Below are 14,448 nucleotides of genomic sequence, written 5' to 3'. Positions count from 1 at the left end.
GGGCTGTAGTAAGGTCTACACCCTGAGCCCTTCCCTGCTAACTGCTTCAGCCTATTCTCTCTTACGCTGGAAGTGACCACAAAGGAGAATGCATTACGGATGGATACTCTGTTTGCCGCTGAGGAAACAAATGTGGCAGTCCTGGCATTGGCTGTGTGTGTCTGGCAGAACCCTTTTCTCCCGTTGAGCCTCATGACTCCCCAGAATCAGGGTGTCTGTAACCTACCACAAGACTTGGTACTTAAGCAAGCACTTTCTCCTGGCTCTCCATGTTACCTGGGCCCAGCAGGCTGGTTCTGTGCCGTGGTATCAGCCGACTTTGCCCAGCCCAAGGTGGTCTTTGCATGGCCCCTGATCCTTTGGGAGTCTTTCCCAGGTTGCTTACAGTATGGTGACAGGGCCAGCAGGTCAGCAGCGAGTCCTGTAGAAGCCCGGGCTCAGGTCCAGAACCTTGCCTCAGCCAGGGCTGTCACTGGGCCAACCCAGATATCCAGGGACAGGAACTAGCTGCTGCCTCCTGGGGGATGAGCGGCCAAGGATTTGTAGCCCTCTAATCCTCAGGCAGCCAGGAATGGAATGCAGAGTTGGGATTTGAATTCAGATCTGTGTGACGCAGACTCGGAACCACTCTGTGTCCTTTTCTGCTCTTGGCCCCTAGGAAACTGCAGGGTTTACTGGCTTGCGTGTGTGGTTGGAGGGCACGGATTTTTCTCCTGGCCCTCTGCAGTGGAAGCTGTACCAGGCACTCTTTTCACATTAGCATCTAAGATCTCTGGGCCCAGGGGGTCTTCTGAAACAGGACCCCCCGACAGATTTGCTAGATGCATTGGTGGTGATGGCTAGACCTACATGGGACCTCCCTCTGGAGTTTCCCTCTCTGCACTGAGTGGCCTCTGATCCATAGTGCTGGCCGGTGGGATGCAGGCTGCATTGCGATGTCCAGGCTGGCCCAGTTTCAGGCCAGTTGTCTCAGGTGGCGTCTAGTCCAGCCATCCCCATGCACATCTCAGCCGGTGTTTTCACAAGGGAGTTTCGGAAACAGGCGGATTCCTGGGCCTTGTAGCGAGCGAGTTCGAATTCTTGGTACAGCAGCAGACTCTCCATTGGTTTGAGGTGCAGGCTGGCTGGGAAACCAGTGACTTCCAGTCCATGGCATCCTCCTTAGCCCCAATTGTCTCAGAAAGGTATCTTCAAAGAAGGCCACTGGGGAGAGGATGGTCGTTCAGAGGCCCCAGTTTACACTGGGGTATAACCCCTCACAGTGTCCAGGAAGTTCCTGGCAAACCTGTTCGCATCTCTCATACGCTTTCTCCTTCCTTGTATTATCTGAGCTTTTGGGACGACGGGGTTTTCTTTGAAAATGTAGACAGGGGAGCAAGCTCTTCAGCAGGAAGCAGAGTGTCTCTTGCCAGGAGCGCGTGATTCCTTGGCTTTGTTGTCCAGTTGGTATCTTCCGTGTGAAGAATACGACAAGCCTTGCTGGACTGTGCCTTGGATGCACTTAAGTGCTCTTACTCAGGTCAGTTTTCCTACTCCAGGTAACTTCTACTACTTTCTATGTTTTAGAATATTCAGAGCATGCCAACAAATGTAAAGAGAGAAGTAAAACCTACCTAGACTCTTCCTCTCATTTACCAGGGTTAATCCCATTTTGATGGATTTTCTTCTCTGTCTCTCTCGCCTTTCCCCTTGTGATACTAGAGATGGAGCGTGCACTGAACCCTTTTTAAATTTTATTGTGAGACAGGCACTCCCTCCGTTGCCCAGACTGGGGTCGAGCTTTCACTCCTCCTGCCTCAGCCCTCCAGAGCACAGGGATTCCATGTGTCCACCGCCACACCCGGCCACACCTCTTTGAAAACCCAACTGAGTCATATTGTGATGCTGGTCTTTAGAAGCTTTATGAGCTGCAGTTTGTAAAGTTCACCCGCTTACAACATGCAGGTTAGTGGCTTTGTGTTTGCACAGTTGTGCAATCATCACCATAACCTGGCTCTAGAACCATCTCATTGTTCCAAAAAGAAATCTTGTGAACCATTAGCTTTCACTCCCCTTTCTCTGCCTCCCCCTGTCTTATCTATTTGTATTCTCACAGATTTGCCTCCTGTGGCCTTTGCATATAATTCAGTTATACAACCTGTGGTCTTTTGACACTAGCTTCTTTCATTGAACGTAATCGTAATATGTTTTGAAACCTGCTTGAGCCAGGCATGGTGGCACACACCTGTAATCCCACTACTTGAAAGGCTGAAGCAGGAGTATTGCTGCAAGTTCAAGGCCAGAGGGGCTGCATAATGAATTCAAGGGCAGCCTGGACTACACACCAAGACCCTGTCTCAAAAGATACCTGCTTGAAACATTGCTATCATTAGAAATTATAATTTCTAGGGCCAGGGATTTAGCTCAGTGGATGTAAGCACCTACTTGGCAAGCACAAGGTCATGAGTTCCATCTCTGGTACCAGGAAAAAAAGAAATTACAATATGGTTTTGAAGAATCCGTTTGTAACACCATCTTCTGAGAATATCTGGTCTTATTTCACCAGCTCTGCCTGTGCGCATGTAAGTTATTTCTCATCTTTTGCCATTATGGTTTCATTTTCTGTGAACCAAAAATACTAAATGGAAAGTCCCAAAGATAGCTTATTCTTTTTTTCTTTCTTTTTTTTTAAAGATAGAGTCTCCCTCTAAAGTTCAGGCTAGGTTTGAACTTACTGACTGTGTAACCCAAGCTACGCCTGGTTTAGAACTTGTTTTATTACATTACATTGTTATGAGTGTTCTTTATTTTGTAAGTAGTGTTAATCTGTTTGTGTCACTTACAAATTAAATTTTATAGTATGTATATACATTGTTACAGAGCAGGTTCAGTGCTCTTCTGTTTCAGATACCCATAGACTATCTTGAAATGTGTGCAGGAGGGCCACTGTATTGTATCTAGTGCTCCTGTGCCTAGGAATCTTGTCTGTCGATCTGATGGTTAATTGTCTGAACCCCTCACCAGAACAGAAGCTCTTGTTTTATCTTGTTAATACCATCTCTGCTGCTGCCTGGTATAGTTCCTAGCATTTGATAGGTATTTAGGGTTTTTGTTTGTTTACTTGTTTTGCAGTTCTGAGAATCAAACCCAGGAATGCTGTACCACTGAACTACATCCCCAGCCCCATGTCTCTCTCTCATCTCTCTTTTCTCTCTCTGTCTCTCATCATTTTGAGACAAAGTCTCACGAGGTTGCCCAGGCTGGCCTCAATTTATTATCCTCCTGCCTCAGCCTCCCAAGTAGCTAGGGTTATAAGTATATACCACTGTGGCTAGCTGATAATCAGTTTTTCGAGTGTATGTGTGATGTGATTGTTTTATTTTTTGCAGTACTAAGGATTAAACCCAAAGACCACTGAGCCTTCCAGCCATTTTTTATTTTATTTTGAGAGGGTCTCACTAAGTTGCTAGGGCTGGCTTCAGATGGCAGTCCTCCCATGTCACCCTGAATAGCTGAGATTACAGTTATGTGCCCCTGGCCTGGCTGAGTGTGCCTGTACTCAGTGAATCAAATGCAAGACACTGATAACTTGTCAAATTGCCAAATTCCAGAAAGTTCTTCTGATTTATCCTCCTACTATGATGTTAGAGTACTAGACTGCCTGCCTCTTTAAATCTGTGTTATTCTTTTTTTTTTTTTAAATCTGGGTTATTCTGTAGCAGAAGTCCTGGGGTCTTTTGAATTATAATAGTTCTTGACCTGTTCACCAGTTGGTTTAGGAGCTGATGCTGTGGTCAGGGGCTGGAGAGCCTGGCTGCTGGGTAGGATGCTGGGTCCTGGGTCCTCTGGCTTTCTGGGTGTTCATTTGGTCCCGTAGTGTCACATCATTTCCTGTTGCCCTCAAAAGGTCCTCTGACCACTTCCCCTGTTGTGCGTGGGCATGTTGGGAGTAGTGGATTTGAGGAGGTCATGTGTGGGGTGTAAGATGATGTGGGTTCTAGCTGCCAATTGCCATGCCTTTAGATGTCATGGGGTGACGTCACTTGAAGTGGTGTGTCCTCAAGACGGAAGTGAGGAGTGCTTCCAGGAAGTCCGATGCAGTGGGCCCATCTGCCCCCCCAGGGGTGGGCACCCACACAGCTGTGTCGCCTGAGTCACGCCTGGCTCCTTTCCACACACTTCCTGCCGTGCACCCATGATGAAGAGCTGGCAGAGAGCTTGCTTGGGGATGCCATGCGTGGCTGAGTCACAGCGGCCACTTGGGCATGAGCTTGGGAACTGGAGGAGGAGCTGAACAGCCACGGCTGCTCCCTGTGCCCCGGGCTGATGTCAGTGACGGCCTCAGCACTTCTCCCTCCATAGCCGGCTGCCGTCCTGTGTCCCGAGGGGCTCCTGATCCCTTCTCCTTGATGGCTCTGGACCTTCCCCACCCGGCCCCGCTGGCCCTTTCAGGATGCCCCTTGCTGTCACTTTGCACGGATTGCAAGCACCGCAGACACCTGTAATTTCTCACCTCGGAGGTCTCTCCTGTGTTTGTGTGCTCTCCCTTCTCTCCCTCCCTCGTCTCTCTCCTTCTCTCTCTGTAGTCTATAGTTCACCTTTTTCTTATTACTTCACCTGTGACCGCTGCCTGCTCTGTCCAGCACCTTCCGGGACTCTGAGATACGCAGCAAGGCTGGCCCTGCCCTCCGCCGGCCGGCTGCCTCCTTCCTCTGTGACGCACTCTGCTGTCCTTCCCCTTTCCTCTCGTGGCAGGCTTCTGTCCTCTCTCTGCTTCTGTCCCTGTCCCTCTGTCTACTTGCTGGGACCAGCCCCAAGGCCTCTTCTGACGCCGGCCACGTGTCCACAGGTATACCTGCCCACCCCCATCTGCGTACCCCTCCTTTTTTTGTGTACCCCTTTCTGGCCTTATCCCCTCTCCTCCACCACACCAGGTTGTCCCTCCTGTTCCCTCAGGCGTTTGTCCCTACTCTTCTGATTTTACTACTGATTACTGGGTTGGATGGAGGCCCCCCAAAGGTGTGACCACCTTCTCCCCAGGATCTGTGGCCTGACCTTATCTGGGGTGACTCCATTAGGGGCCTTGCCCTGTCTTACAGATGTGCGGAGCCTGTCCTGTCTTTGCTGGGGCCGCTCTTGTTGGTCCCTGCCTGAAACGGTGACAGGTGACAGTGTTCCCAGTGTTCAGTGACTCCGCGTTTATTACTCCCTGTATCTCCCCACACCCAAAGGCAAAGTTCGCTGCTTCCTGCCCCAGGTCAGGAGATCCGCAAGGGTGTGGGTCAGGGTTTTAATTCTGGTTCTGAGACTTCCCACTGAGGGGCTTTTGTGGAGTATTAACCTCTCCAGCCTTGGCTTTCCTCTTCCGGGAGGTGGGGCTGATGGGTCCCTGTGAAGGTTCCTGGTGCTGGGGCCTGACTGTTCGAGGCCTCATGATGGGAGTGATTTGGCGGCAGCTGAATTACTCAACCTGGTGGCAGAAGCTCCAGGCTCAGACAGGCTTTGGCGCTCTGACTCAGACGCAGCCTGGCCAGTGTCTTCCTGCCGCTGCAGCCCAGCGCTCACATCCAGGTCGTCTTGGTGCTGGCCCTGGGAGGGTGGGTTATGCGCTGGTGGGCTGTGGTGGTCTAGACGCGCACAGAGGTGACACACACTCAACAGAGTGGCTCCAGGCTAGGGCCCTGGCATCAGACCTGGCTTCTCTTTCAGGCCTTCCTCATCGGCTTTGGTAAAGCGTTCTTTGCCTCTCTGAGCCTCAGTTTCCTTTTCTGTAATTTGAGAATAAGTGATCCACACCATTTTTGCTGCTTGAAGAAAATACCCAAAAATGGATCCTTCACAGGTTATTTCTCACATTTTTGCAGTCTGGGGTGGTCGAGGACAGAGGCACTGGCAGATTTAACGTGCTGCCTTGTTCTTCCAAGGGCACCTCACATGGCGGAAGGATAGGGTATAAAGGAGCCTAGCTAGCTCCTTCTATCTGTTTTATGAGTGCTCATCACCTCCTCATCTAGTTGCACTGGAGATTAAGTTGCTCTCTGAGTTCTGGAGGTGTCATGACCTTTAAGCCATAGGACACCTTAGAGGATAATTGGGAGAATTAAATGAGGATGCCCATAAACCGCGCAACAGGAGCCTGACTCTTTGCAAGCATTTAATATACATCGGGTGTCATTATTATAAAGGGTCAGCTTCCTGTGGAGATACCTTGACACCCCAGCTCCTGAGCACATAGCTGTAGGAGGTCTGGTGTCCCCAGACTCACGTAAGGAGGAGGCACTCAGAAAGATCACTTCCGTGTTGCCTTTTCTGCCTTGTCATAGCCCTGTCCCTAAACTGCAGAAAAGCTTTTGGTTCGGTGAGCTCTGTGGCTCTTGGTACCGCTGCAGGGTTTATGGGAGCCTTGCCAGCATTATAATTACTGTTCACTTCCCTGAACGCTGCTGTGGCCAGGTGTGGATCCTGGGCTGCTGGCAACTTGAGCCGTGGCCTTGGCCAGTGGATGTGGTCACCCAGCTGGCAAGGCCGCAGGCACCTGGCTCGTGGGCTCTGCTGCTGCTTCAAAGCCTGTCTGTGCTGCAGGTGCAGGGCTTTCTGCTTTCAAAGAGCTTTTCTTCCCTGTACACAGAACCCGGATGGCTACAGGAAGCCAGGGCCGAGACGCCTTTGGAGCCTGTCCCCTCTTCACACCTCCCAGCAGGAGCAGGACTTGGGGGCCAGGCAGGTTGGGAAACACCTGTTGACTGCAGAGGTCATGGTTTGTCCTTGGGGCAGGCATAGTTTGGGTACAGCTGCTTTTGGGATTTATTTACTTAAATTTTTTTTCTACAAAGAAACAAAAAATTACATGCATTCTTAATGAGTGTTCTTGAGATTCTTCTCTGAAAAACCAGGTAATAAGTGACTTCCTGACCAGTGAGTGCTTGTATCTGTAAGTGCTTAGGGGATACCTTCACCTAGAAGGGCACAAGAGGTCCTGGGAATGGGCATCAAACCCACGGCCTCATGCAGGCTAGGTAGAGCCCTATCACTAAGCTATATCCATAGCCATTAAATTTGTTTTCTGAACTGATACAGAAAAACAAAAGTACATATTATTATTTGTTTGTTCATTCATTCATCCACTTAGCAGTACAAAAGTTTGAACCTTTGGCTTTTACACTGAGCTATATCCCAGCCATCTAAAAAATATTGTTAGATTTCCATACAAGGTCTCACTAAGTTGCTAAATTGTTGGTGGGGGAGCTATTTTGCAATCCTCTTGCCTCGCCTCCTAGAGTGCTTAGAGTACAGGCGTCTCCACCACCCCTGACAGAAAACTGCACATTTTTTGGGTACATCCAGTGTCTCTTTTAACCGATTGCTGAATTTTGTTCAGTTTTCCCTTGAGTCTGATGACAGTTACATTGCTGTAGCCTGTGTCATCCTGTGTACAAGTTTCTTCTGTAAACAGAATGTGCTAGATTTTACAGGTTGTTTTTTTTCTACAGCTTTAAATTCGAACATTTTATCTTAAGTGAGTTAATTACGGTTCTGGAATTGGACCTACATAAATTATATTTTCTAGTACTTTTCAGAAATCTTCCTTGCTCAAAAAAAAAAAAAAAAGAGTCCTTAAATTTTGGGGGCTGGGGATTTAGCTCAGCGGCATAAGTGCCTGCCTTGCAAGCAGGGAGTTGTGAGTTTGATCCCTGGTACCGATAAAAAGGAAAAAGACCAAAAAAAAGAAATCTTCCTTGGCCTATTTTTCTCTACCTCACCTTTGTTAGACTATGGGGAACCCAGCCAAGAATCCCACTGGTCTGTCTCTAGAATGCCTGGAGAAAAATAAAAAAGAGACAAATATTCTTTCAGTGGCTGAAAGTCAGTGTCTTTATCCAACCTCTCCGCTCCCAAAGCAGCCCCCATTTATTAGCTGCATACAGTGGTGGGTGGGGCTGGCAAAAACTCCAGTGGGCCTAGATAATCTTAGGCTTAGAAGTCTCTTGACAGGAGTATAATCCTGAGATGACTCAAGAAGGCGTAAAAAATGATCCCATGTTCAAAAGAGTCGATGGGAACCCCAGATGGTGGTGCCCGTAATCCCAATCCTTCCTGTCATCCCACAGGGAAATATGCAAAACCAGTTACAGTGAATTTGTGGTCCCAAGCAATCAACCGCATTTTCTTCACTGATTTGTAAATTAATTACTTTACTTCTGTTCTTATGTATTTAATCATCCTTTTCCTAATCTTTTTATTCTGAAATGTGTCAGACTTAGAGTCTCCTTAATTATATTCGATTAATGTTTTTCTTAGTTTCTATGTACTTTGGTTGAGAATCATTTGAAAGTACGTACAGCTGTTTGTTTTTATTTCTTGGTTAGGGATTTAGCATGCTGTTTGTATCTGAAGATTCATTTTTAAAAATTATTTTGGAAAGTTTCAGAAAAATTTAGATGCACAGGGAGTTTCTGTGTCCCTTCAACCAGTTTCCCTCATATTAGCATCCTGCACTTAATTCTCATTTTTAAACGTGGAAGATTCTCAGCTCTTTGACCCTCTTGTTTTCTCTCTCCTGGCTGCTGGAACCCTTAGATGTGAGCTGACTGTGTGGACACCCCGGTCTTCATATTTCTAACTTGTGGGATGTTGGCTATGCTTTTTATGTCTGATGCTCAGCCCTCTTGGTGGGTTATTTCCCGGTGTGCTTTGTAACTAGGGGCTCATCTCCAGAAGGGATTCTGTTTCTTGGGGTATCTGTCCTAAGTTGGGAACGGGTACATCAGGGCAACTCCTTTGCTTCTGACAGGGCTGCATTAGTCAGCTTTACATCACTGTACTGAAATGCTTGAGTAATCAACTTTAAAAAGGGAGAGGCTGCCAGGCTGGCACACATCTCTGATCCTAGCTACTTGGGAGGCCATGTAGGAGGATCACAAGTTCAAGGTCAGCCTGAGCAATTTAGTGAGACCTTGTCTCATATTAGCTTCCAATTTTGGAAGTTTCTGCCCTGGTTGGTTGACTCGTTGCTTTTGGACCTGTGATGAGGCCGCACATCGTGGTAGAGCAAAGCTGTTCCCTCATGGAGGCCGGGAAGCAGGAGAGACAGGAAGGCGCTGGAGCCTTGTACCCCTCAAGTGTTCACCCAGTGACCTGGTGTCTTCCCAACAGGCCCTCCTTTCAAAGCTTCTGTCACATCCCAGGCTGGAGTCCCTTAACACATGGACCTTGGGTGGTACAACCAGACCATTGCCAGGGCCATGACTTCACAGTGATTCTGGCTCGCTTTCCATGTTCATCTCTCATTTGGCCTCTGCCACTCTGGCAGTGTCAGTTCACGTTCATACCAGGTAGTTTAGTCATTTAGCAGGCACAGCCTGGCACCTTTACCCTGTGTTCCTGTGCTGCCCCCTGCACCCTCCAGCTCGGGTCTTGCTACTGGGGCTCAGGGCCACAGCCAGACATCAGACACCTCTACACGTGGCACAGAAGCCGACAGTCACTGTGGTTTCACTGTGGTGTCTGTTCCCCTCACTGTTGATGGCTTAGTTCTTTTCTTTTCTCACACATGGGGACATTTCTCTTTCTTTTCTTTTTTCTTTTTTTTTTTTTTTTGGTACTGGGGATCAAACTCATGACCTCAAGCTTGCCAGGCAGGCGCTTACGTCACTGAGCTAAATCCCCGGCCCCATTTCTCTCTCTTGCAAACTCGATGTATGTCTAAGGATTCCTTTCTGTTTCTTTTACCTAGTGTTGTCCACCGGTCAGGTCTAGCTAGATCCCTCGTGTGGTGTGAGGAGCCCTGCACTGTCCAGCCCGTCTGCCTCCTGTGTGGACTCCACTCTCCAGTGTCCTGCTACAGTCAGTTGAGCTGATTGCAAATCATGTACTGTAATGTTTAGCAGATCAGGAGGTTCCAGCTCTTTGGATTGGAGACAGATTTTCACCCTTGCTGGGACTGGTTTCTCACCTGTGAAAGGGCAGTGAGTGGTGGCCCCACTGTGAACCTGACCGTTGCTCCCATCACCACGTGACGAACACGTCACTCACCTGTTTTTCCGTGTTTCTGTGCTTTTGCTGTGTTTGTTCTGTCTCTGGACTTGCCCGTGTCCTGGCTTCTGTCCTCCTTCCCTCACCCCCTCTTTTCTCTACTGTAAGGTCCCTTTCTATAGCAGTGAGGGCCCTGCACATTTTCCTTGGCAGACACCAGGCCCTTCACCAGCAGGGCCTCGTGCATCTTGGAGCTTGAATCCCTGACTGTCCTCCCTGCACTTGGTGGCTGCTGGTTGGCTGGACCGCACTGAATTTTCCTGGCTGAACAGAGGCAGGGGCTGGGAATTGCATGGGATCCAGATGCAAGGAGAGACCACAGGAAACTTGAACAAAACTGGACAGAAGTGTGAATGAGTAATGGCTGGGATACGAGGTAACAATTCTCAGTCCAACTGAGGGTGCCAGAGACTTAAAGCAAGCCAGCTACCAAAAAAGCTACTAAATACTGCAGAGTGAAACGGTTTCTGGTCCTAAGAATGCACATTCCACATTCCAGCCTCAGTCTCAGCTTCCCTGAATGCCACGCAGAAGGATATGACCTAATTGTAGCCCCTGGTGGGCCCTGGGGTTGGTGCTGAAGATCAAAGTGGAACAAATGGAGGTCTGACGTTGTCTTGGATGGCCGCGTGGACGGATGCCAGCTGAGTTGGGTGGTCTGTCATTCCAGGGAACTGCACAAGATTACTCCGTCCTGAGCAACCTAGGGTCCTTCTAACTCCCTGCGAATTCCTTGCTATACAGTTGCATTATTCGGGAATTACATGTGGCAGCTAGACCAGAAGTAACAGTGACTTCAACGAGTAAAAGCTTGGGATACGGAAGAGGTCGGGGAGCTGGTGCAGGGCTGGTCTCTGCTGGGCCCAGCTCACAGCAGCTTTCCAGGAGGGAGGCAGGAAGAAGGGAGGAAAGGCACAGTGAACGCGTGCTCCCTCTTAAAGATCTTTCCTGAGGTCCCGCCCAGCAGCTCAGCCTCCCTTGCTGGCCTTCCTCAATTTCAGGGGAGGCTGAGGAGTCATTTAAGGGGGATCGTTGCTGCCTGGAAGAGAACGGGGAGTCTGTCACTGAGCAGGACTATTGGGAGTACTGGGTAAGCGGGGAGCATGCGGCTTCCCTCCTTCAGCCTGAATGCGCGCCTGCTCCCTGCTGGTATGAGGAGTAGTCCAGTGCCCTGTGCCAGAGGGAAGCCAGGAATAAAGAGTGGAGTGCAGTGGCAGAGAAGGGGGTGAGAGCAGAGCACAGGTCAAGGACGTCAGAGAAGCCACCAGGTCCCCCAGACAGTCCTTTCTGCTCTTTCATCCCTCTGTGCTGCTGTCACCCTTCGGTCACTCTGTTGGTGTCATCAAGCTTCAGTTTGTTTTGGTTTTTTTGGTGCTAGGAATCGAACTCAGGACCTCACCCTTGCCAGGCAGACGTTGCACCCTGAGCTACATCCGCAGCCAAAGCATTGATTCTTCCCTCCCTTCCGACCTCAGCTCTGGCGCCCAGCACCTGCGTGTTGGTGGCTTAGTGGGAGCCCCTGGGATGGTAGTCAGAGCCCAGGCCCACAGCCTCTTCTTCCTGGCCACGTGGTGGCCCTGCCAGGAGACTTGGCCCCAAAGTGGGGTCCTCCTTAGGAGGGGCCTTCCTGACCCAGCACCTGGCACCGTAAAAGGAACCCTGTGGTGCAGTGAATCCTTCTCTGGGTCCCATGAAATGAATTAAATGTTTATCATACCTTATCCAAGACTAATCAGGAGTCTTGGTGTCCTGCAGTGCTAATCACATGTTAAAAATACCACTTCTACCTACTATAACATTTATTGAGCATCAAACATTGATACTGCCTCTTGGAACTCAGGGAATTTGAGGAATTTGGATGGACCAATTCATGTATTCTCTCCCTCTCCTTTCTTCCCTCCCCTGGTGGCTGTCCGAAGTGTGGAAGGCCTGGATTCCCTCTCCCTTCTTCCATCGCCTCTCCTCTCCTTCCCTCTCCCTTTCTGTCTTTTGAGTACTAGGGGTTGAGCCCAGGGCTTTGTACTGAGCTACAGCCCAGCCCTTTTTAAAAATTTTGTTTGAGACAGTGTCTCACTAAGTTACCCAGGCTGGCCTTGAACTTGAGATCTTCCTGCCTCAGCTTCCCAAGTAGCTAGGATGATGGGCACCGTGCCTGGTGAACTTCTCTCTCGTTTCAGTTGCAGGAGCATCTGCTGCTATTCCCTTTGGGAAGCCAGAGCACTCATAGGAAGCCTACCACATAGATTCTTAGAAGACCACAAGGATTTAGGTTCCCAGCTTTGCCCCCTTAAGGCTAGAGACCGTTTCACAGAAGACTACTGGGTTCGAGAGTGGTCACAGGTGAGCACGGGCTGTGGCTTGGGCAAGCTGCCCTACTGGCCTCGGTCTCCTCAGCTGTCGTGGTCTGGTACTGGCAGCTCATCATCACAGGGTTGTCATGGGGAGTAAGAGCCGTGTGGGAAGCACTTGGTGTTAGGACATGGGGTGGTGGCTGTCCCCAGTGTGGGAGGCCTGGGATTTTGTGGGCAGGGGTGTTGCTGGTGGAGTGGGGCAGCTGGACCAGGTGAAGGGGTATCTGCAGGCAGTCTCAGTGACAGGTGGACAGGGCCTGCACCTGGACAGTGACAGGGCCAGGAGAGGGGACCCAGTGTGACAGGCCCTAGCCTGTGTGGCTGGGGGATGGTGTCCCACTGCCTGTGTGAGGAGCAGTGGGGTGTAAGGACTGCAGGACAGGAGCGAGGTGTGTGGTGGTGAGCTGCAGGCGCAGATTGGGCACGGACCACTTCCAGGCACTATGCTGGCGCCAGGGCTGCCCATGGCCTGGCGTGAGGAAACAGGCTGTGTGTGGACATGTGTATTTAGGCTGTGGACTGAGAGAGGCTCTGGACAGAGGCAGACACAGTGGAGGTATGTGAGCGTGCAGTTATTGGGGAGCTGGCCAGTGACAGGGCCCTTCAGTACTGGCTGGTGACAAAGAGCAGGCACCCAGAGGTGACAGCACCCAGGAGGAAGGGGCAGGACCACTGCCACGGTAAGACGGAGATGGATGGGCAGCCCAGGCCTCTTTCTTAGGTCAGGATGAGGAGAGGTGGTCGGGCCCCCTCATGGCAGAAGAGCACTGTTGGCCGGCAGTCGGGACCAGGCTGGCGGGTGTTGGGCAGAGAGGCTGGGGCAGGCCCGGATTCCCAGGGGCCTTGTCCCTCAGGAGCTGGGGTTTGTTCTGACACTAGCCGGAGCTTCTCAGGGGTTCTAATCAGGGATATAATGCATTTGGGCTTGTGACTTAGATCAGCGCGGCCACAGACGGGGGAGGCTTTGGAAGCAGGGTCTCTTAGAGAAGACAGTGACTGCGGTGGTGGGGCCGTCACGCTGAGGACCTGGGGGAGCGTGCTCATTCATTTGCTCATTCGTGTGGGCCTTGGCTTATTTGGCTCTTGGGAGAGTGGTATTGGCCATCAAGGAATAATAGTCTGTGTCCAGGTCAGCGCCCTGCCATGAGTCCATCCAAACACAAACCAGGAAGGTTGCAAAGGCATCCACGTCGCTTTTGACCTGGCAGCAGGAGTTTTAGGTTGACCTGGAAGGTCACCTCCTGGAAGTTGAGTGTGAGGCTTCAGACTGGGCTGCTCTGCAGATGTAAGAGACAGACATGGCTCTCAGAGGGTAGCTGCAGTCCTCTTCCCACCTCCTCTGGCTCGGGATGCTCCTGTCCCCAAGGAGCCCTGCCTGTGTGCTGCGGAGCTGTCATCGAGTGAAGACTGGTGGCACCCTGCAGGCCCCTGGCCCCCTGCGACCCCCTGAGGTGATTCTCCCAGCCTCAGGTTGGTGGGTTTATCAGGAGGCGGGAAACCAGGCCTCCCTGGAGGAAGGCAGCTTTGGGCCATACAGAGGGTGGGTAGTTCACTCCCCCTGTGACCCTGAAATCTGAGCTCCCAGCTGTGACCACCAAACAAGTGAGGTCGCATCTGTTGCTGCTCCTTGGCTGGCTCTGTGGAGCGCCCAGAAGAGCTCAGAGTTTACGGTGAATGTCTGCTTCTGGGCCTGTGCAGCATCGCTGGCTCCTGGGCCTGAGCCCAGGTGTCACGGCTGCCCCAGTTTACCCTCAGGAGGGACTCGGGGCAGCTGGGGAGGACTGGGATGGTCTGGCCTCAGACCCTCATGTCAGCTTATTTTGAAGTTAATATGTTTGTCAATATAAAGCCAGTACACAGTCAGTTGAGAAAGACCAAAGAGGACTGACCGAGGCTTAAAGGTAGAGTGACTGTGTCTTCACGCGCACCTGACGGACACAAGCATTTTGTCCTCTTCTTGCTCCTGCCACACACCCCGTGGCTCTGGAGGCACAGACTGTCTTGATGCCTCGGTGTTCTCACTGCAGTGCATTGCGGGACTGTCTCCACGACAGCACACACTGCGACCCCACTACATTCTTTTCTA

General features: G+C 50.7%; 1 protein-coding gene across 2 annotated transcripts in view; it reads left to right on the top strand.

The window, feature by feature from the left end:
- Nucleotides 1-14,448, top strand: part of Ppard (peroxisome proliferator activated receptor delta) — a 67,158-nt gene that overhangs the window by 20,885 nt on the left and 31,825 nt on the right. The window contains exon 3 of one of the 2 annotated variants that reach the window (XM_013156813.3): nt 12,189-12,351. The exons of the other annotated variant lie outside the window; for it this stretch is intronic. The gene's annotated coding sequence lies outside the window, so the exon portion shown is untranslated. The remainder of the gene's footprint in view (nt 1-12,188; nt 12,352-14,448) is intronic. 2 annotated transcript variants of the gene reach the window in all.

This window comes from Cavia porcellus, unplaced genomic scaffold, assembly GCF_034190915.1.
Source record: "Cavia porcellus strain 051 isolate PalLab524CR breed Dunkin Hartley unplaced genomic scaffold, mCavPor4.1 scaffold_28, whole genome shotgun sequence".
Lineage (NCBI taxonomy): Eukaryota > Metazoa > Chordata > Mammalia > Rodentia > Caviidae > Cavia > Cavia porcellus.
This window is presented reverse-complemented; position numbering and strand designations above follow the sequence as displayed.